We start from the raw sequence: 22,061 nt of genomic DNA on the forward strand, positions 1-22,061 counted from the left end.
AAATAATGTATTACATAGAAACAGAATTTGATGCCAGATAAGAACCACTTGGCCCATGTAGTCTGCTCCTTTTCATGTATCCTTTAGGCAACTTCAACCCTATTTGCTCCTTACATTTCTCTTAAGGATATTCTTATGCCTATCCGAAGCGTGTTTAAATTGTTTCACCGTTTAGCTTCAACAACATCGGATGGGAGGCTTTTCTATTTATCAACTACCCTTTCTGTGAAGTAATTTTTCATAAAATTTCCTCTAAGTCTACCTCCCTCCAGTTTCAGTGCATGTCCTCGTGTTCTTGTACATCTCTTCCTTTGAAGAATAAGTATTGTTTGCACAACATTCTTTTAGTATTCAGTAATCTAAACATAAAACACAAGAATAATTGGCATTGAAAGTATTTTAAGGCTCTTAGACTTTACATATAACGTGATATACAATTCACTTCAAAGACAAACTAATCTGTTCTGCTAGGATGAAGACCTTAGTAAAGGGTGGCAACAGTAATTTTGAAGGATAACACTTTAGCTTGAGCCATTTTTCCTAAATAATGTTATTTAAGAAACAGCTTTTAGAGGAAATGCATTAATCTAAGATCTTGATTTAATGACCCCATTTTCAACAAGGCCAAATTATTTGTCAAAATCACAATCAAAAATATAAATAGTAAAATGATAAACCCTAACAGGAAGCAGGTTTGGACATACTGATGTGCATGTCAGGATGGCCGAGCGGTCTAAGGCGCCAGACTCAAGATTCTACTCTTCCAGTTAATGGGAATTCTGGTCTCTGTAAAGAGGCGTGGGTTCAAATCCCACTTCTGACAATATTTTCTTGCTCTTTGGTTATGTTTTACACTCAAAATGACCGACATTGAGAAGTATGCTCAGGACATCCACAGTCTTTCAATCTTTCCTCTCCCAGACATTGATATCTTGATCCCTTTTATTTCTAAGCAATATGAAGCACAATGATTGAATGAATTAAAGGGCATAGAAACTGTTAAAGACCTAAGAATTGATCGATTTTCCCATCTACATTCCAATCAAGATCAAATTACATTAGAGTTAAATTAATTACATTATTCTTAAATGATAAAGACACTATGATTAGTTTTAAAATTTTAAAGTTCAGTTCATATAGAAATTGGCTATTGAAATAATGTATTACATAGAAACAGAATTTGATGGCAGATAAGAACCACTTGGCCAATGTAGTCTGCTCCTTTTCATGTATCCTTTAGGCAACTTCAATCCTATTTGCTCCTTACATTTCTCTTAAGGATATTCTTATGCCTATCCCAAGCGTGTTTAAATTGTTTCACCATTTAGCTTCAACAACATCGGATGGGAGGCTTTTCTATTTATCAACTACCCTTTCTGTGAAGTAATTTTTCTTCAAATTTCCTCTAAGTCTACCTCCCTCCAGTTTAAGTGCATGTCCTCGTGTTCTTGTACATCTCTTCCTTTGAAGAATAAGTATTGTTTGCACAACATTCTTTTAGTATTCAGTTATCTAAACATAAAACACAAGAATAATTGGCATCGAAAGTATTTTAAGGCTCTTAGACTTTACATATAACGTGATATACAATTTACTTCTAAGACAAACTAATCTGTTCTGCTAGGATGAAGACCTTAGTAAAGGGTGGCAACAGTAATTTTGAAGGATAATACTTTAGCTTGAGCCATTTTTCCTAAATAATGTTATTTAAGAAACAGCTTTTAGAGGAAATGCATTAATCTAAGATCTTGATTTAATGACCCCTTTTTCAACAAGGCCAAATTATTTGTCAAAATCACAATCAAAAATATAAATAGTAAAATGATAAACCCTAACAGGAAGCAGGTTTGGACATACTGATGTGCTTGTCAGGATGGCCGAGCGGTCTAAGACACCAGACTCAAGATTCTACTCTTCCAGTTAATGGGAATTCTGGTCTCTGTAAAGAGGCGTAGGTTCAAATCCCACTTCTGACAATATATTTTTGCTCTTTGGTTATGTTTTACACTCAAAATGACCGACATTGAGAAGCATGCTCAGGACATCCACAGTCTTTCAATCTTTCCTCTACCAGACATTGATATCTTGATCCCATTTATTTCTCAGCAATATGAAGCACAATGATTGAATGAATTAAAGGGCATAGAAACTTTTAAAGACCTAAGAATTGATCGATTTTCCCATCTGCATTCCAATCAAGATCAAATTACATTAGAGTTAAATTAATTACATTATTCTTAAATGATAAAGACACTATGATTAGTTTTAAAATTCTAAAGTTCAGTTCATATAGAAATTGGCTATTGAAATAATGTATTACATAGAAACAGAATTTGATGGCAGATAAGAACCACTTGGCCAATGTAGTCTGCTCCTTTTCATGTATACTTTAGGCAACTTCAATCCTATTTGCTCCTTATATTTCTCTTAAGGATATTCTTATGCCTATCCCAAGCGTGTTTAAATTGTTTCACCATTTAGCTTCAACAACATCGGATGGGAGGCTGTTCTATTTATCAACTACCCTTTCTGTGAAGTAATTTTTCTTCAAATTTCCTCTAAGTCTACCTCCCTCCAGTTTAAGTGCATGTCCTCGTGTTCTTGTACATCTCTTCCTTTGAAGAATAAGTATTGTTTGCACAACATTCTTTTAGTATTCAGTTATCTAAACATAAAACACAAGAATAATTGGCATCGAAAGTATTTTAAGGCTCTTAGACTTTACATATAACGTGATATACAATTTACTTCTAAGACAAACTAATCTGTTCTGCTAGGATGAAGACCTTAGTAAAGGGTGGCAACAGTAATTTTGAAGGATAACACTTTAGCTTGAGCCATTTTTAGAAAATAATGTTATTTAAGAAACAGCTTTTAGAGGAAATGCATTAATCTAAGATCTTGTTTTAATGACCCCTTTTTCAAAAAGGCCAAATTATTTGTCAAAATCACAATCAAAAATATAAATAGTAAAATGATAAACCCTAACAGGAAGCAGGTTTGGACATACTGATGTGCTTGTCAGGGTGGCCGAGCGGTCTAAGACAGCAGACTCAAGATTCTACTCTTCCAGTTAATGGGAATTCTAGTCTCTGTAAAGAGGCGTAGGTTCAAATCCCACTTCTGACAATATATTTTTGCTCTTTGGTTATGTTTTACACTCAAAATGACTGACATTGAGAAGTATGCTCAGGACATCCACAGTCTTTCAATCTTTCCTCTACCAGACATTGATATCTTGATCCCATTTATTTCTAAGCAATATGAAGCACAATGATTGAATGAATTAAAGGGCATAGAAACTTTTAAAGACCTAAGAATTGATCGATTTTCCCATCTACATTCCAATCAAGATCAAATTACATTAGAGTTAAATTAATTAAATTATTCTTAAATGATAAAGACACTATGATTAGTTTTAAAATTCTAAAGTTCAGTTCATGTAGAAATTGGCTATTGAAATAATGTATTACATAGAAACAGAATTTGATGCCAGATAAGAACCACTTGGCCCATGTAGTCTGCTCCTTTTCATGTATCCTTTAGGCAACTTCAACCCTATTTGCTCCTTACATTTCTCTTAAGGATATTCTTATGCCTATCCGAAGCGTGTTTAAATTGTTTCACCGTTTAGCTTCAACAACATCGGATGGGAGGCTTTTCTATTTATCAACTACCCTTTCTGTGAAGTAATTTTTCATAAAATTTCCTCTAAGTCTACCTCCCTCCAGTTTCAGTGCATGTCCTCGTGTTCTTGTACATCTCTTCCTTTGAAGAATAAGTATTGTTTGCACAACATTCTTTTAGTATTCAGTAATCTAAACATAAAACACAAGAATAATTGGCATTGAAAGTATTTTAAGGCTCTTAGACTTTACATATAACGTGATATACAATTCACTTCTAAGACAAACTAATCTGTTCTGCTAGGATGAAGACCTTAGTAAAGGGTGGCAACAGTAATTTTGAAGGATAACACTTTAGCTTGAGCCATTTTTCCTAAATAATGTTATTTAAGAAACAGCTTTTAGAGGAAATGCATTAATCTAAGATCTTGATTTAATGACCCCATTTTCAACAAGGCCAAATTATTTGTCAAAATCACAATCAAAAATATAAATAGTAAAATGATAAACCCTAACAGGAAGCAGGTTTGGACATACTGATGTGCATGTCAGGATGGCCGAGCGGTCTAAGACACCAGACTCAAGATTCTACTCTTCCAGTTAATGGGAATTCTGGTCTCTGTAAAGAGGCGTAGGTTCAAATCCCACTTCTGACAATATATTTTTGCTCTTTGGTTATGTTTTACACTCAAAATGACCGACATTGAGAAGCATGCTCAGGACATCCACAGTCTTTCAATCTTTCCTCTACCAGACATTGATATCTTGATCCCATTTATTTCTCAGCAATATGAAGCACAATGATTGAATGAATTAAAGGGCATAGAAACTTTTAAAGACCTAAGAATTGATCGATTTTCCCATCTGCATTCCAATCAAGATCAAATTACATTAGAGTTAAATTAATTACATTATTCTTAAATGATAAAGACACTATGATTAGTTTTAAAATTCTAAAGTTCAGTTCATATAGAAATTGGCTATTGAAATAATGTATTACATAGAAACAGAATTTGATGGCAGATAAGAACCACTTGGCCAATGTAGTCTGCTCCTTTTCATGTATACTTTAGGCAACTTCAATCCTATTTGCTCCTTATATTTCTCTTAAGGATATTCTTATGCCTATCCCAAGCGTGTTTAAATTGTTTCACCATTTAGCTTCAACAACATCGGATGGGAGGCTTTTCTATTTATCAACTACCCTTTCTGTGAAGTAATTTTTCTTCAAATTTCCTCTAAGTCTACCTCCCTCCAGTTTAAGTGCATGTCCTCGTGTTCTTGTACATCTCTTCCTTTGAAGAATAAGTATTGTTTGCACAACATTCTTTTAGTATTCAGTTATCTAAACATAAAACACAAGAATAATTGGCATCGAAAGTATTTTAAGGCTCTTAGACTTTACATATAACGTGATATACAATTTACTTCTAAGACAAACTAATCTGTTCTGCTAGGATGAAGACCTTAGTAAAGGGTGGCAACAGTAATTTTGAAGGATAACACTTTAGCTTGAGCCATTTTTAGTAAATAATGTTATTTAAGAAACAGCTTTTAGAGGAAATGCATTAATCTAAGATCTTGTTTTAATGACCCCTTTTTCAAAAAGGCCAAATTTTTTGTCAAAATCACAATCAAAAATATAAATAGTAAAATGATAAACCCTAACAGGAAGCAGGTTTGGACATACTGATGTGCTTGTCAGGATGGCCGAGCGGTCTAAGACACCAGACTCAAGATTCTACTCTTCCAGTTAATGGGAATTCTAGTCTCTGTAAAGAGGCGTAGGTTCAAATCCCACTTCTGACAATATATTTTTGCTCTTTGGTTATGTTTTACACTCAAAATGACTGACATTGAGAAGTATGCTCAGGACATCCACAGTCTTTCAATCTTTCCTCTACCAGACATTGATATCTTGATCCCATTTATTTCTAAGCAATATGAAGCACAATGATTGAATGAATTAAAGGGCATAGAAACTTTTAAAGACCTAAGAATTGATCGATTTTCCCATCTACATTCCAATCAAGATCAAATTACATTAGAGTTAAATTAATTAAATTATTCTTAAATGATAAAGACACTATGATTAGTTTTAAAATTCTAAAGTTCAGTTCATGTAGAAATTGGCTATTGAAATAATGTATTACATAGAAACAGAATTTGATGCCAGATAAGAACCACTTGGCCCATGTAGTCTGCTCCTTTTCATGTATCCTTTAGGCAACTTCAACCCTATTTGCTCCTTACATTTCTCTTAAGGATATTCTTATGCCTATCCGAAGCGTGTTTAAATTGTTTCACCGTTTAGCTTCAACAACATCGGATGGGAGGCTTTTCTATTTATCAACTACCCTTTCTGTGAAGTAATTTTTCATAAAATTTCCTCTAAGTCTACCTCCCTCCAGTTTCAGTGCATGTCCTCGTGTTCTTGTACATCTCTTCCTTTGAAGAATAAGTATTGTTTGCACAACATTCTTTTAGTATTCAGTAATCTAAACATAAAACACAAGAATAATTGGCATTGAAAGTATTTTAAGGCTCTTAGACTTTACATATAACGTGATATACAATTCACTTCTAAGACAAACTAATCTGTTCTGCTAGGATGAAGACCTTAGTAAAGGGTGGCAACAGTAATTTTGAAGGATAACACTTTAGCTTGAGCCATTTTTCCTAAATAATGTTATTTAAGAAACAGCTTATGAGGAAATGCATTAATCTAAGATCTTGATTTAATGACCCCATTTTCAACAAGGCCAAATTATTTGTCAAAATCACAATCAAAAATATAAATAGTAAAATGATAAACCCTAACAGGAAGCAGGTTTGGACATACTGATGTGCATGTCAGGATGGCCGAGCGGTCTAAGGCGCCAGACTCAAGATTCTACTCTTCCAGTTAATGGGAATTCTGGTCTCTGTAAAGAGGCGTGGGTTCAAATCCCACTTCTGACAATATTTTCTTGCTCTTTGGTTATGTTTTACACTCAAAATGACCGACATTGAGAAGTATGCTCAGGACATCCACAGTCTTTCAATCTTTCCTCTCCCAGACATTGATATCTTGATCCCTTTTATTTCTAAGCAATATGAAGCACAATGATTGAATGAATTAAAGGGCATAGAAACTGTTAAAGACCTAAGAATTGATCGATTTTCCCATCTACATTCCAATCAAGATCAAATTACATTAGAGTTAAATTAATTAAATTATTCTTAAATGATAAAGACACTATGATTAGTTTTAAAATTCTAAAGTTCAGTTCATGTAGAAATTGACTGTTGAAATAATGTTTTACATAGAAACAGAATTTGATGGCAGATAAGAACCACTTGGCCCACGTAGTCTGCTCCGTTTCATGTATCCTTTAGGCAACTTCAATCCTATTTGCTCCTTACATTTCTCTTAAGGATATTCTTATGCCTATCCCAAGCGTGTTTAAATTGTTTCACCATTTAGCTTCAACAACATCGGATGGGAGGCTTTTCTCTTTATCAATTACCCTTTCTGTGAAGTAATTTTTCTTCAAATTTCCTCTAAGTCTACCTCCCTTCAGTTTCAGTGCATGTCCTCATGTTCTTGTACATCTCTTCCTTTGAAGAATAAATATTGTTTGCACAACATTCTTTTAGTATTCAGTAATCTAAACATAAAACACCAGAATAATTGGCATCGAAAGTATTTTAAGGCTCTTAGACTTTACATATAACATGATATACAATTTTCTTCTAAGACAAACTAATCTGTTCTGCTAGGATGAAGACCTTAGTAAAGGGTGGCAACAGTAATTTTGAAGGATAAAACTTTAGCTTGAGCCATTTTTCCTAAATAATGTTATTTAAGAAACAGCTTTTAGAGGAAATGCATAAATCTAAGATTTTGATTTAATGACCCCTTTTTCAACAAGTCCAAATTATTTGTCAAAATCACAATCAAAAATATAAATAGTAAAATGATAAACCCTAACAGGAAGCAGGTTCGGCTATACTGATGTGCTTGTCAGGATGGCCGAGTGGTCTAAGGCGCCAGACTAAAGATTCTACTCTTCCAGTTAATGGGAATTCTTGTCTCTGTAAAGAGGCGTAGGTTCAAATCCCACTTCTGATAATATTTTCTTACTCTTTGGTTATGTTTTGCACTCAAAATGACCGACATTGAGAAGCATGCTCAGGACATCCACAGTCTTTCAATCTTTCATCTCCCAGACATTGATATCTTGATCCCATTTATTTCTCAGCAATATGAAGCACAATGATTGAATGAATTAAAGGGCATAGAAACTTTTAAAGACCTAAGAATTGATCGATTTTCCCATCTGCATTCCAATCAAGATCAAATTACATTAGAGTTAAATTAATTACATTATTCTTAAATGATAAAGACACTATGATTAGTTTTAAAATTTTAAAGTTCAGTTCATATAGAAATTGGCTATTGAAATAATGTATTACATAGAAACAGAATTTGATGGCAGATAAGAACCACTTGGCCAATGTAGTCTGCTCCTTTTCATGTATCCTTTAGGCAACTTCAATCCTATTTGCTCCTTACATTTCTCTTAAGGATATTCTTATGCCTATCCCAAGCGTGTTTAAATTGTTTCACCATTTAGCTTCAACAACATCGGATGGGAGGCTTTTCTATTTATCAACTACCCTTTCTGTGAAGTAATTTTTCTTCAAATTTCCTCTAAGTCTACCTCCCTCCAGTTTAAGTGCATGTCCTCGTGTTCTTGTACATCTCTTCCTTTGAAGAATAAGTATTGTTTGCACAACATTCTTTTAGTATTCAGTTATCTAAACATAAAACACAAGAATAATTGGCATCGAAAGTATTTTAAGGCTCTTAGACTTTACATATAACGTGATATACAATTTACTTCTAAGACAAACTAATCTGTTCTGCTAGGATGAAGACCTTAGTAAAGGGTGGCAACAGTAATTTTGAAGGATAACACTTTAGCTTGAGCCATTTTTCCTAAATAATGTTATTTAAGAAACAGCTTATGAGGAAATGCATTAATCTAAGATCTTGATTTAATGACCCCATTTTCAACAAGGCCAAATTATTTGTCAAAATCACAATCAAAAATATAAATAGTAAAATGATAAACCCTAACAGGAAGCAGGTTTGGACATACTGATGTGCATGTCAGGATGGCCGAGCGGTCTAAGGCGCCAGACTCAAGATTCTACTCTTCCAGTTAATGGGAATTCTGGTCTCTGTAAAGAGGCGTGGGTTCAAATCCCACTTCTGACAATATTTTCTTGCTCTTTGGTTATGTTTTACACTCAAAATGACCGACATTGAGAAGTATGCTCAGGACATCCACAGTCTTTCAATCTTTCCTCTCCCAGACATTGATATCTTGATCCCTTTTATTTCTAAGCAATATGAAGCACAATGATTGAATGAATTAAAGGGCATAGAAACTGTTAAAGACCTAAGAATTGATCGATTTTCCCATCTACATTCCAATCAAGATCAAATTACATTAGAGTTAAATTAATTAAATTATTCTTAAATGATAAAGACACTATGATTAGTTTTAAAATTCTAAAGTTCAGTTCATGTAGAAATTGACTGTTGAAATAATGTTTTACATAGAAACAGAATTTGATGGCAGATAAGAACCACTTGGCCCACGTAGTCTGCTCCGTTTCATGTATCCTTTAGGCAACTTCAATCCTATTTGCTCCTTACATTTCTCTTAAGGATATTCTTATGCCTATCCCAAGCGTGTTTAAATTGTTTCACCATTTAGCTTCAACAACATCGGATGGGAGGCTTTTCTCTTTATCAATTACCCTTTCTGTGAAGTAATTTTTCTTCAAATTTCCTCTAAGTCTACCTCCCTTCAGTTTCAGTGCATGTCCTCATGTTCTTGTACATCTCTTCCTTTGAAGAATAAATATTGTTTGCACAACATTCTTTTAGTATTCAGTAATCTAAACATAAAACACCAGAATAATTGGCATCGAAAGTATTTTAAGGCTCTTAGACTTTACATATAACATGATATACAATTTTCTTCTAAGACAAACTAATCTGTTCTGCTAGGATGAAGACCTTAGTAAAGGGTGGCAACAGTAATTTTGAAGGATAAAACTTTAGCTTGAGCCATTTTTCCTAAATAATGTTATTTAAGAAACAGCTTTTAGAGGAAATGCATAAATCTAAGATTTTGATTTAATGACCCCTTTTTCAACAAGTCCAAATTATTTGTCAAAATCACAATCAAAAATATAAATAGTAAAATGATAAACCCTAACAGGAAGCAGGTTCGGCTATACTGATGTGCTTGTCAGGATGGCCGAGTGGTCTAAGGCGCCAGACTAAAGATTCTACTCTTCCAGTTAATGGGAATTCTTGTCTCTGTAAAGAGGCGTAGGTTCAAATCCCACTTCTGATAATATTTTCTTACTCTTTGGTTATGTTTTGCACTTAAAATGACCGACATTGAGAAGCATGCTCAGGACATCCACAGTCTTTCAATCTTTCATCTCCCAGACATTGATATCTTGATCCCATTTATTTCTCAGCAATATGAAGCACAATGATTGAATGAATTAAAGGGCATAGAAACTTTTAAAGACCTAAGAATTGATCGATTTTCCCATCTGCATTCCAATCAAGATCAAATTACATTAGAGTTAAATTAATTACATTATTCTTAAATGATAAAGACACTATGATTAGTTTTAAAATTTTAAAGTTCAGTTCATATAGAAATTGGCTATTGAAATAATGTATTACATAGAAACAGAATTTGATGGCAGATAAGAACCACTTGGCCAATGTAGTCTGCTCCTTTTCATGTATCCTTTAGGCAACTTCAATCCTATTTGCTCCTTACATTTCTCTTAAGGATATTCTTATGCCTATCCCAAGCGTGTTTAAATTGTTTCACCATTTAGCTTCAACAACATCGGATGGGAGGCTTTTCTATTTATCAACTACCCTTTCTGTGAAGTAATTTTTCTTCAAATTTCCTCTAAGTCTACCTCCCTCCAGTTTAAGTGCATGTCCTCGTGTTCTTGTACATCTCTTCCTTTGAAGAATAAGTATTGTTTGCACAACATTCTTTTAGTATTCAGTTATCTAAACATAAAACACAAGAATAATTGGCATCGAAAGTATTTTAAGGCTCTTAGACTTTACATATAACGTGATATACAATTTACTTCTAAGACAAACTAATCTGTTCTGCTAGGATGAAGACCTTAGTAAAGGGTGGCAACAGTAATTTTGAAGGATAATACTTTAGCTTGAGCCATTTTTCCTAAATAATGTTATTTAAGAAACAGCTTTTAGAGGAAATGCATTAATCTAAGATCTTGATTTAATGACCCCTTTTTCAACAAGGCCAAATTATTTGTCAAAATCACAATCAAAAATATAAATAGTAAAATGATAAACCCTAACAGGAAGCAGGTTTGGACATACTGATGTGCTTGTCAGGATGGCCGAGCGGTCTAAGACACCAGACTCAAGATTCTACTCTTCCAGTTAATGGGAATTCTGGTCTCTGTAAAGAGGCGTAGGTTCAAATCCCACTTCTGACAATATATTTTTGCTCTTTGGTTATGTTTTACACTCAAAATGACCGACATTGAGAAGCATGCTCAGGACATCCACAGTCTTTCAATCTTTCCTCTACCAGACATTGATATCTTGATCCCATTTATTTCTCAGCAATATGAAGCACAATGATTGAATGAATTAAAGGGCATAGAAACTTTTAAAGACCTAAGAATTGATCGATTTTCCCATCTGCATTCCAATCAAGATCAAATTACATTAGAGTTAAATTAATTACATTATTCTTAAATGATAAAGACACTATGATTAGTTTTAAAATTCTAAAGTTCAGTTCATATAGAAATTGGCTATTGAAATAATGTATTACATAGAAACAGAATTTGATGGCAGATAAGAACCACTTGGCCAATGTAGTCTGCTCCTTTTCATGTATACTTTAGGCAACTTCAATCCTATTTGCTCCTTATATTTCTCTTAAGGATATTCTTATGCCTATCCCAAGCGTGTTTAAATTGTTTCACCATTTAGCTTCAACAACATCGGATGGGAGGCTTTTCTATTTATCAACTACCCTTTCTGTGAAGTAATTTTTCTTCAAATTTCCTCTAAGTCTACCTCCCTCCAGTTTAAGTGCATGTCCTCGTGTTCTTGTACATCTCTTCCTTTGAAGAATAAGTATTGTTTGCACAACATTCTTTTAGTATTCAGTTATCTAAACATAAAACACAAGAATAATTGGCATCGAAAGTATTTTAAGGCTCTTAGACTTTACATATAACGTGATATACAATTTACTTCTAAGACAAACTAATCTGTTCTGCTAGGATGAAGACCTTAGTAAAGGGTGGCAACAGTAATTTTGAAGGATAACACTTTAGCTTGAGCCATTTTTAGTAAATAATGTTATTTAAGAAACAGCTTTTAGAGGAAATGCATTAATCTAAGATCTTGTTTTAATGACCCCTTTTTCAAAAAGGCCAAATTATTTGTCAAAATCACAATCAAAAATATAAATAGTAAAATGATAAACCCTAACAGGAAGCAGGTTTGGACATACTGATGTGCTTGTCAGGATGGCCGAGCGGTCTAAGACACCAGACTCAAGATTCTACTCTTCCAGTTAATGGGAATTCTAGTCTCTGTAAAGAGGCGTAGGTTCAAATCCCACTTCTGACAATATATTTTTGCTCTTTGGTTATGTTTTACACTCAAAATGACTGACATTGAGAAGTATGCTCAGGACATCCACAGTCTTTCAATCTTTCCTCTACCAGACATTGATATCTTGATCCCATTTATTTCTAAGCAATATGAAGCACAATGATTGAATGAATTAAAGGGCATAGAAACTTTTAAAGACCTAAGAATTGATCGATTTTCCCATCTACATTCCAATCAAGATCAAATTACATTAGAGTTAAATTAATTAAATTATTCTTAAATGATAAAGACACTATGATTAGTTTTAAAATTCTAAAGTTCAGTTCATGTAGAAATTGGCTATTGAAATAATGTATTACATAGAAACAGAATTTGATGGCAGATAAGAACCACTTGGCCCATGTAGTCTGCTCCTTTTCATGTATCCTTTAGGCAACTTCAACCCTATTTGCTCCTTACATTTCTCTTAAGGATATTCTTATGCCTATCCGAAGCGTGTTTAAATTGTTTCACCGTTTAGCTTCAACAACATCGGATGGGAGGCTTTTCTATTTATCAACTACCCTTTCTGTGAAGTAATTTTTCTTCAAATTTCCTCTAAGTCTACCTCCCTCCAGTTTCAGTGCATGTCCTCGTGTTCTTGTACATCTCTTCCTTTGAAGAATAAGTATTGTTTGCACAACATTCTTTTAGTATTCAGTAATCTAAACATAAAACACAAGAATAATTGGCATTGAAAGTATTTTAAGGCTCTTAGACTTTACATATAACGTGATATACAATTCACTTCTAAGACAAACTAATCTGTTCTGCTAGGATGAAGACCTTAGTAAAGGGTGGCAACAGTAATTTTGAAGGATAACACTTTAGCTTGAGCCATTTTTCCTAAATAATGATATTTAAGAAACAGCTTTTAGAGGAAATGCATTAATCTAAGATCTTGATTTAATGACCCCATTTTCAACAAGGCCAAATTATTTGTCAAAATCACAATCAAAAATATAAATAGTAAAATGATAAACCCTAACAGGAAGCAGGTTTGGACATACTGATGTGCATGTCAGGATGGCCGAGCGGTCTAAGGCGCCAGACTCAAGATTCTACTCTTCCAGTTAATGGGAATTCTGGTCTCTGTAAAGAGGCGTGGGTTCAAATCCCACTTCTGACAATATTTTCTTGCTCTTTGGTTATGTTTTACACTCAAAATGACCGACATTGAGAAGTATGCTCAGGACATCCACAGTCTTTCAATCTTTCCTCTCCCAGACATTGATATCTTGATCCCTTTTATTTCTAAGCAATATGAAGCACAATGATTGAATGAATTAAAGGGCATAGAAACTGTTAAAGACCTAAGAATTGATCGATTTTCCCATCTACATTCCAATCAAGATCAAATTACATTAGACTTAAATTAATTAAATTATTCTTAAATGATAAAGACACTATGATTAGTTTTAAAATTCTAAAGTTCAGTTCATGTAGAAATTGACTGTTGAAATAATGTTTTACATAGAAACAGAATTTGATGGCAGATAAGAACCACTTGGCCCACGTAGTCTGCTCCTTTTCATGTATCCTTTAGGCAACTTCAATCCTATTTGCTCCTTACATTTCTCTTAAGGATATTCTTATGCCTATCCCAAGCGTGTTTAAATTGTTTCACCATTTAGCTTCAACAACATCGGATGGGAGGCTTTTCTATTTATCAACTACCCTTTCTGTGAAGTAATTTTTCTTCAAATTTCCTCTAAGTCTACCTCCCTCCAGTTTCAGTGCATGTCCTCGTGTTCTTGTACATCTCTTCCTTTGAAGAATAAGTATTGTTTGCACAACATTCTTTTAGTATTCAGTAATCTAAACATAAAACACAAGAATAATTGGCATCGAAAGTATTTTAAGGCTCTTAGACTTTACATATAACGTGATATACAATTTACTTCTAAGACAAACTAATCTGTTCTGCTAGGATGAAGACCTTAGTAAAGGGTGGCAACAGTAATTTTGAAGGATAACACTTTAGCTTGAGCCATTTTTCCTAAATAATGTTATTTAAGAAACAGCTTTTAGAGGAAATGCATTAATCTAAGATCTTGATTTAATGACCCCTTTTTCAACAAGGCCAAATTATTTGTCAAAATCACAATCAAAAATATAAATAGTAAAATGATAAACCCTAACAGGAAGCAGGTTTGGACATACTGATGTGCTTGTCAGGATGGCTGAGCGGTCTAAGACACCAGACTCAAGATTCTACTCTTCCAGTTAATGGGAATTCTGGTCTCTGTAAAGAGGCGTAGGTTCAAATCCCACTTCTGACAATATATTTTTGCTCTTTGGTTATGTTTTACACTCAAAATGACTGACATTGAGAAGTATGCTCAGGACATCCACAGTCTTTCAATCTTAACTCTCCCAGACATTGATATCTTGATCCCATTTATTTCTAAGCAATATGAAGCACAATGATTGAATGAATTAAAGGGCATAGAAACTTTTAAAGACCTAAGAATTGATCGATTTTCCCATCTGCATTCCAATCAAGATCAAATTACATTAGAGTTAAATTAATTACATTATTCTTAAATGATAAAGACACTATGATTAGTTTTAAAATTTTAAAGTTCAGTTCATATAGAAATTGGCTATTGAAATAATGTATTACATAGAAACAGAATTTGATGGCAGATAAGAACCACTTGGCCAATGTAGTCTGCTCCTTTTCATGTATCCTTTAGGCAACTTCAATCCTATTTGCTCCTTACATTTCTCTTAAGGATATTCTTATGCCTATCCCAAGCGTGTTTAAATTGTTTCACCATTTAGCTTCAACAACATCGGATGGGAGGCTTTTCTATTTATCAACTACCCTTTCTGTGAAGTAATTTTTCTTCAAATTTCCTCTAAGTCTACCTCCCTCCAGTTTAAGTGCATGTCCTCGTGTTCTTGTACATCTCTTCCTTTGAAGAATAAATATTGTTTGCACAACATTCTTTTAGTATTCAGTAATCTAAACATAAAACACAAGAATAATTGGCATCGAAAGTATTTTAAGGCTCTTAGACTTTACATATAACATGATATACAATTTTCTTCTAAGACAAACTAATCTGTTCTGCTAGGATGAAGACCTTAGTAAAGGGTGGCAACAGTAATTTTGAAGGATAAAACTTTAGCTTGAGCCATTTTTCCTAAATAATGTTATTTAAGAAACAGCTTTTAGAGGAAATGCATTAATCTAAGATCTTGATTTAATGACCCCTTTTTCAACAAGGCCAAATTATTTGTCAAAATCACAATCAAAAATATAAATAGTAAAATGATAAACCCTAACAGGAAGCAGGTTTGGACATACTGATGTGCTTGTCAGGATGGCCGAGTGGTCTAAGACACCAGACTCAAGCTTCTACTCTTCCAGTTAATGGGAATTCTGGTCTCTGTAAAGAGGCGTAGGTTCAAATCCCACTTCTGACAATATATTTTTGCTCTTTGGTTATGTTTTACACTCAAAATTACTGACATTGAGAAGTATGCTCAGGACATCCACAGTCTTTCAATCTTTCCTCTCCCAGACATTGATATCTTGATCCCATTTATTTATAAGCAATATGAAGCACAATGATTGAATGTATTAAAGGGCATAGAAACTTTTAAAGACCTAAGAATTGATCGATTTTCCCATCTACATTCCAATCAAGATCAAATTACATTAGAGTTAAATTAATTAAATTATTCTTAAATGATAAAGACACTATGATTAGTTTTAAAATTCTAAAGTTCAGTTCATGTAGAAATTGACTGTTGAAATAATGTTTTACATAGAAACAGAATTTGATGGCAGATAAGAACCACTTGGCCCACGTAGTCTGCTCCTTTTCATGTATCCTTTAGGCAACTTCAATCCTATTTGCTCCTTACATTTCTCTTAAGGATATTCTTATGCCTATCCCAAGCGTGTTTAAATTGTTTCACCGTTTAGCTTCAACAACATCGGATGGGAGGCTTTTCTATTTATCAACTACCCTTTCTGTGAAGTAATTTTTCTTCAAATTTCCTCTAAGTCTACCTCCCTCCAGTTTCAGTGCATGTCCTCGTGTTCTTGTACATCTCTTCCTTTGAAGAATAAATATTGTTTGCACAACATTCTTTTAGTATTCAGTAATCTAAACATAAAACACAAGAATAATTGGCATCGAAAGTATTTTAAGGCTCTTAGACTTTACATATAACATGATATACAATTTTCTTCTAAGACAAACTAATCTGTTCTGCTAGGATGAAGACCTTAGTAAAGGGTGGCAACAGTAATTTTGAAGGATAAAACTTTAGCTTGAGCCATTTTTCCTAAATAATGTTATTTAAGAAACAGCTTTTAGAGGAAATGCATAAATCTAAGATCTTGATTTAATGACCCCTTTTTCAACAAGTCCAAATTATTTGTCAAAATCACAATCAAAAATATAAATAGTAAAATGATAAACCCTAACAGGAAACTGGTTCGGATATACTGATGTGCTTGTCAGGATGGCCGAGTGGTCTAAGGCGCCAGACTCAAGATTCTACTCTTCCAGTTAATGGGAATTCTTGTCTCAGTAAAGAGGCGTGGGTTCAAATCCCACTTCTGATAATATTTTCTTACTCTTTGGTTATGTTTTACACTCAAAATAACCGACATTGAGAAGCATGCTCAGGACATCCACAGTCTTTCAATCTTTCCTCTACCAGACATTGATATCTTGATCCCATTTATTTCTCAGCAATATGAAGCACAATGATTGAATGAATTAAAGGGCATAGAAACTTTTAAAGACCTAAGAATTGATCGATTTTCCCATCTGCATTCCAATCAAGATCAAATTACATTAGAGTTAAATTAATTAAATTATTCTTAAATGATAAAGACACTATGATTAGTTTTAAAATTCTAAAGTTCAGTTCATGTAGAAATTGACTGTTGAAATAATGTTTTACATAGAAACAGAATTTGATGGCAGATAAGAACCACTTGGCCCACGTAGTCTGCTCCTTTTCATGTATGCTTTAGGCAACTTCAATCCTATTTGCTCCTTACATTTCTCTTAAGGATATTCTTATGCCTATCCCAAGCGTGTTTAAATTGTTTCACCATTTAGCTTCAACAACATCGGATGGGAGGCTTTTCTATTTATCAACTACCCTTTCTGTGAAGTAATTTTTCTTCAAATTTCCTCTAAGTCTACCTCCCTCCAGTTTCAGTGCATGTCCTCGTGTTCTTGTACATCTCTTCCTTTGAAGAATAAATATTGTTTGCACAACATTCTTTTAGTATTCAGTAATCTAAACATAAAACACAAGAATAATTGGCATCGAAAGTATTTTAAGGCTCTTAGACTTTACATATAACATGATATACAATTTTCTTCTAAGACAAACTAATCTGTTCTGCTAGGATGAAGACCTTAGTAAAGGGTGGCAACAGTAATTTTGAAGGATAACACTTTAGCTTGAGCCATTTTTCCTAAATAATGTTATTTAAGAAACAGCTTTTAGAGGAAATGCATAAATCTAAGATCTTGATTTAATGACCCCTTTTTCAACAAGTCCAAATTATTTGTCAAAATCACAATCAAAAATATAAATAGTAAAATGATAAACCCTAACAGGAAGCAGGTTCGGATATACTGATGTGCTTGTCAGGATGGCCGAGTGGTCTAAGGTGCCAGACTCAAGATTCTATTCTTCCAGTTAATGGGAATTCTTGTCTCTGTAAAGAGGCGTGGGTTCAAATCCCACTTCTGATAATATTTTCTTACTCTTTGGTTATGTTTTACACTCAAAATGACCAACATTGAGAAGCATGCTCAGGACATCCACAGTCTTTCAATCTTTCCTCTACCAGACATTGATATCTTGATCCCATTTATTTCTCAGCAATATGAAGCACAATGATTGAATGAATTAAAGGGCATAGAAACTTTTAAAGACCTAAGAATTGATCGATTTTCCCATCTGCATTCCAATCAAAATCAAATTACATTAGAGTTAAATTAATTACATTATTCTTAAATGATAAAGACACTATGATTAGTTTTAAAATTCTAAAGTTCAGTTCATATAGAAAATGGCTATTGAAATAATGTATTACATAGAAACAGAATTTGATGGCAGATAAGAACCACTTGGCCAATGTAGTCTGCTCCTTTTCATGTATACTTTAGGCAACTTCAATCCTATTTGCTCCTTATATTTCTCTTAAGGATATTCTTATGCCTATCCCAAGCGTGTTTAAATTGTTTCACCATTTAGCTTCAACAACATCGGATGGGAGGCTTTTCTATTTATCAACTACCCTTTCTGTGAAGTAATTTTTCTTCAAATTTCCTCTAAGTCTACCTCCCTCCAGTTTAAGTGCATGTCCTCGTGTTCTTGTACATCTCTTCCTTTGAAGAATAAGTATTGTTTGCACAACATTCTTTTAGTATTCAGTTATCTAAACATAAAACACAAGAATAATTGGCATCGAAAGTATTTTAAGGCTCTTAGACTTTACATATAACATGATATACAATTTTCTTCTAAGACAAACTAATCTGTTCTGCTAGGATGAAGACCTTAGTAAAGGGTGGCAACAGTAATTTTGAAGGATAAAACTTTAGCTTGAGCCATTTTTCCTAAATAATGTTATTTAAGAAACAGCTTTTAGAGGAAATGCATTAATCTAAGATCTTGATTTAATGACCCCTTTTTCAACAAGGCCAAATTATTTGTCAAAATCACAATCAAAAATATAAATAGTAAAATGATAAACCCTAACAGGAAGCAGGTTTGGACATACTGATGTGCTTGTCAGGATGGCCGAGCGGTCTAAGACACCAGACTCAAGATTCTACTCTTCCAGTTAATGGGAATTCTGGTCTCTGTAAAGAGGCGTAGGTTCAAATCCCACTTCTGACAATATATTTTTGCTCTTTGGTTATGTTTTACACTCAAAATTACTGACATTGAGAAGTATGCTCAGGACATCCACAGTCTTTCAATCTTTCCTCTCCCAGACATTGATATCTTGATCCCATTTATTTATAAGCAATATGAAGCACAATGATTGAATGTATTAAAGGGCATAGAAACTTTTAAAGACCTAAGAATTGATCGATTTTCCCATCTACATTCCAATCAAGATCAAATTACATTAGAGTTAAATTAATTAAATTATTCTTAAATGATAAAGACACTATGATTAGTTTTAAAATTCTAAAGTTCAGTTCATGTAGAAATTGACTGTTGAAATAATGTTTTACATAGAAACAGAATTTGATGGCAGATAAGAACCACTTGGCCCACGTAGTCTGCTCCTTTTCATGTATCCTTTAGGCAACTTCAATCCTATTTGCTCCTTACATTTCTCTTAAGGATATTCTTATGCCTATCCCAAGCGTGTTTAAATTGTTTCACCGTTTAGCTTCAACAACATCGGATGGGAGGCTTTTCTATTTATCAACTACCCTTTCTGTGAAGTAATTTTTCTTCAAATTTCCTCTAAGTCTACCTCCCTCCAGTTTCAGTGCATGTCCTCGTGTTCTTGTACATCTCTTCCTTTGAAGAATAAATATTGTTTGCACAACATTCTTTTAGTATTCAGTAATCTAAACATAAAACACAAGAATAATTGGCATCGAAAGTATTTTAAGGCTCTTAGACTTTACATATAACATGATATACAATTTTCTTCTAAGACAAACTAATCTGTTCTGCTAGGATGAAGACCTTAGTAAAGGGTGGCAACAGTAATTTTGAAGGATAAAACTTTAGCTTGAGCCATTTTTCCTAAATAATGTTATTTAAGAAACAGCTTTTAGAGGAAATGCATAAATCTAAGATCTTGATTTAATGACCCCTTTTTCAACAAGTCCAAATTATTTGTCAAAATCACAATCAAAAATATAAATAGTAAAATGATAAACCCTAACAGGAAACTGGTTCGGATATACTGATGTGCTTGTCAGGATGGCCGAGTGGTCTAAGGCGCCAGACTCAAGATTCTACTCTTCCAGTTAATGGGAATTCTTGTCTCAGTAAAGAGGCGTGGGTTCAAATCCCACTTCTGATAATATTTTCTTACTCTTTGGTTATGTTTTACACTCAAAATAACCGACATTGAGAAGCATGCTCAGGACATCCACAGTCTTTCAATCTTTCCTCTACCAGACATTGATATCTTGATCCCATTTATTTCTCAGCAATATGAAGCACAATGATTGAATGAATTAAAGGGCATAGAAACTTTTAAAGACCTAAGAATTGATCGATTTTCCCATCTGCATTCCAATCAAGATCAAATTACATTAGAGTTAAATTAATTAAATTATTCTTAAATGATAAAGACACTATGATTAGTTTTAAAATTCTAAAGTTCAGTTCATGTAGAAATTGACTGTTGAAATAATGTTTTACATAGAAACAGAATTTGATGGCAGATAAGAACCACTTGGCCCACGTAGTCTGCTCCTTTTCATGTATGCTTTAGGCAACTTCAATCCTATTTGCTCCTTACATTTCTCTTAAGGATATTCTTATGCCTATCCCAAGCGTGTTTAAATTGTTTCACCATTTAGCTTCAACAACATCGGATGGGAGGCTTTTCTATTTATCAACTACCCTTTCTGTGAAGTAATTTTTCTTCAAATTTCCTCTAAGTCTACCTCCCTCCAGTTTCAGTGCATGTCCTCGTGTTCTTGTACATCTCTTCCTTTGAAGAATAAATATTGTTTGCACAACATTCTTTTAGTATTCAGTAATCTAAACATAAAACACAAGAATAATTGGCATCGAAAGTATTTTAAGGCTCTTAGACTTTACATATAACATGATATACAATTTTCTTCTAAGACAAACTAATCTGTTCTGCTAGGATGAAGACCTTAGTAAAGGGTGGCAACAGTAATTTTGAAGGATAACACTTTAGCTTGAGCCATTTTTCCTAAATAATGTTATTTAAGAAACAGCTTTTAGAGGAAATGCATAAATCTAAGATCTTGATTTAATGACCCCTTTTTCAACAAGTCCAAATTATTTGTCAAAATCACAATCAAAAATATAAATAGTAAAATGATAAACCCTAACAGGAAGCAGGTTCGGATATACTGATGTGCTTGTCAGGATGGCCGAGTGGTCTAAGGTGCCAGACTCAAGATTCTATTCTTCCAGTTAATGGGAATTCTTGTCTCTGTAAAGAGGCGTGGGTTCAAATCCCACTTCTGATAATATTTTCTTACTCTTTGGTTATGTTTTACACTCAAAATGACCAACATTGAGAAGCATGCTCAGGACATCCACAGTCTTTCAATCTTTCCTCTACCAGACATTGATATCTTGATCCCATTTATTTCTCAGCAATATGAAGCACAATGATTGAATGAATTAAAGGGCATAGAAACTTTTAAAGACCTAAGAATTGATCGATTTTCCCATCTGCATTCCAATCAAAATCAAATTACATTAGAGTTAAATTAATTACATTATTCTTAAATGATAAAGACACTATGATTAGTTTTAAAATTCTAAAGTTCAGTTCATATAGAAAATGGCTATTGAAATAATGTATTACATAGAAACAGAATTTGATGGCAGATAAGAACCACTTGGCCAATGTAGTCTGCTCCTTTTCATGTATACTTTAGGCAACTTCAATCCTATTTGCTCCTTATATTTCTCTTAAGGATATTCTTATGCCTATCCCAAGCGTGTTT

The 22,061-nt window shown here is 33.6% G+C and overlaps 8 non-coding genes across 8 annotated transcripts; all 8 read left to right on the forward strand.

Moving 5' to 3' along the window:
- The first annotated feature begins 714 nt into the window (after positions 1–714).
- Positions 715–823, forward strand: TRNAL-CAA (transfer RNA leucine (anticodon CAA)). Its single transcript has 2 exons — positions 715–752; positions 778–823. It is a non-coding gene; the product is annotated as a tRNA-Leu (tRNA).
- Positions 824–6,478: 5,655 nt separating this feature from the next.
- TRNAL-CAA (transfer RNA leucine (anticodon CAA)) lies at positions 6,479–6,587 on the forward strand. Its single transcript has 2 exons — positions 6,479–6,516; positions 6,542–6,587. It is a non-coding gene; the product is annotated as a tRNA-Leu (tRNA).
- Positions 6,588–7,631: 1,044 nt separating this feature from the next.
- TRNAF-AAA (transfer RNA phenylalanine (anticodon AAA)) lies at positions 7,632–7,740 on the forward strand. Its single transcript has 2 exons — positions 7,632–7,669; positions 7,695–7,740. It is a non-coding gene; the product is annotated as a tRNA-Phe (tRNA).
- Positions 7,741–8,783: 1,043 nt separating this feature from the next.
- TRNAL-CAA (transfer RNA leucine (anticodon CAA)) lies at positions 8,784–8,892 on the forward strand. The gene is made up of 2 exons: positions 8,784–8,821; positions 8,847–8,892. It is a non-coding gene; the product is annotated as a tRNA-Leu (tRNA).
- A 1,044-nt stretch (positions 8,893–9,936) lies between these two features.
- TRNAF-AAA (transfer RNA phenylalanine (anticodon AAA)) lies at positions 9,937–10,045 on the forward strand. The gene is made up of 2 exons: positions 9,937–9,974; positions 10,000–10,045. It is a non-coding gene; the product is annotated as a tRNA-Phe (tRNA).
- Positions 10,046–13,395: 3,350 nt separating this feature from the next.
- TRNAL-CAA (transfer RNA leucine (anticodon CAA)) lies at positions 13,396–13,504 on the forward strand. Its single transcript has 2 exons — positions 13,396–13,433; positions 13,459–13,504. It is a non-coding gene; the product is annotated as a tRNA-Leu (tRNA).
- Positions 13,505–18,007: 4,503 nt separating this feature from the next.
- TRNAL-CAA (transfer RNA leucine (anticodon CAA)) lies at positions 18,008–18,116 on the forward strand. The gene is made up of 2 exons: positions 18,008–18,045; positions 18,071–18,116. It is a non-coding gene; the product is annotated as a tRNA-Leu (tRNA).
- Positions 18,117–21,466: 3,350 nt separating this feature from the next.
- On the forward strand, positions 21,467–21,575 carry TRNAL-CAA (transfer RNA leucine (anticodon CAA)). The gene is made up of 2 exons: positions 21,467–21,504; positions 21,530–21,575. It is a non-coding gene; the product is annotated as a tRNA-Leu (tRNA).
- The last annotated feature ends 486 nt before the right edge of the window (positions 21,576–22,061 follow it).

The sequence above is a fragment of the Taudactylus pleione genome, unplaced genomic scaffold (assembly GCF_031769625.1).
Source record: "Taudactylus pleione unplaced genomic scaffold, aTauple2 ptg000612l, whole genome shotgun sequence".
In the NCBI taxonomy this organism is placed as follows: domain Eukaryota; kingdom Metazoa; phylum Chordata; class Amphibia; order Anura; family Myobatrachidae; genus Taudactylus; species Taudactylus pleione.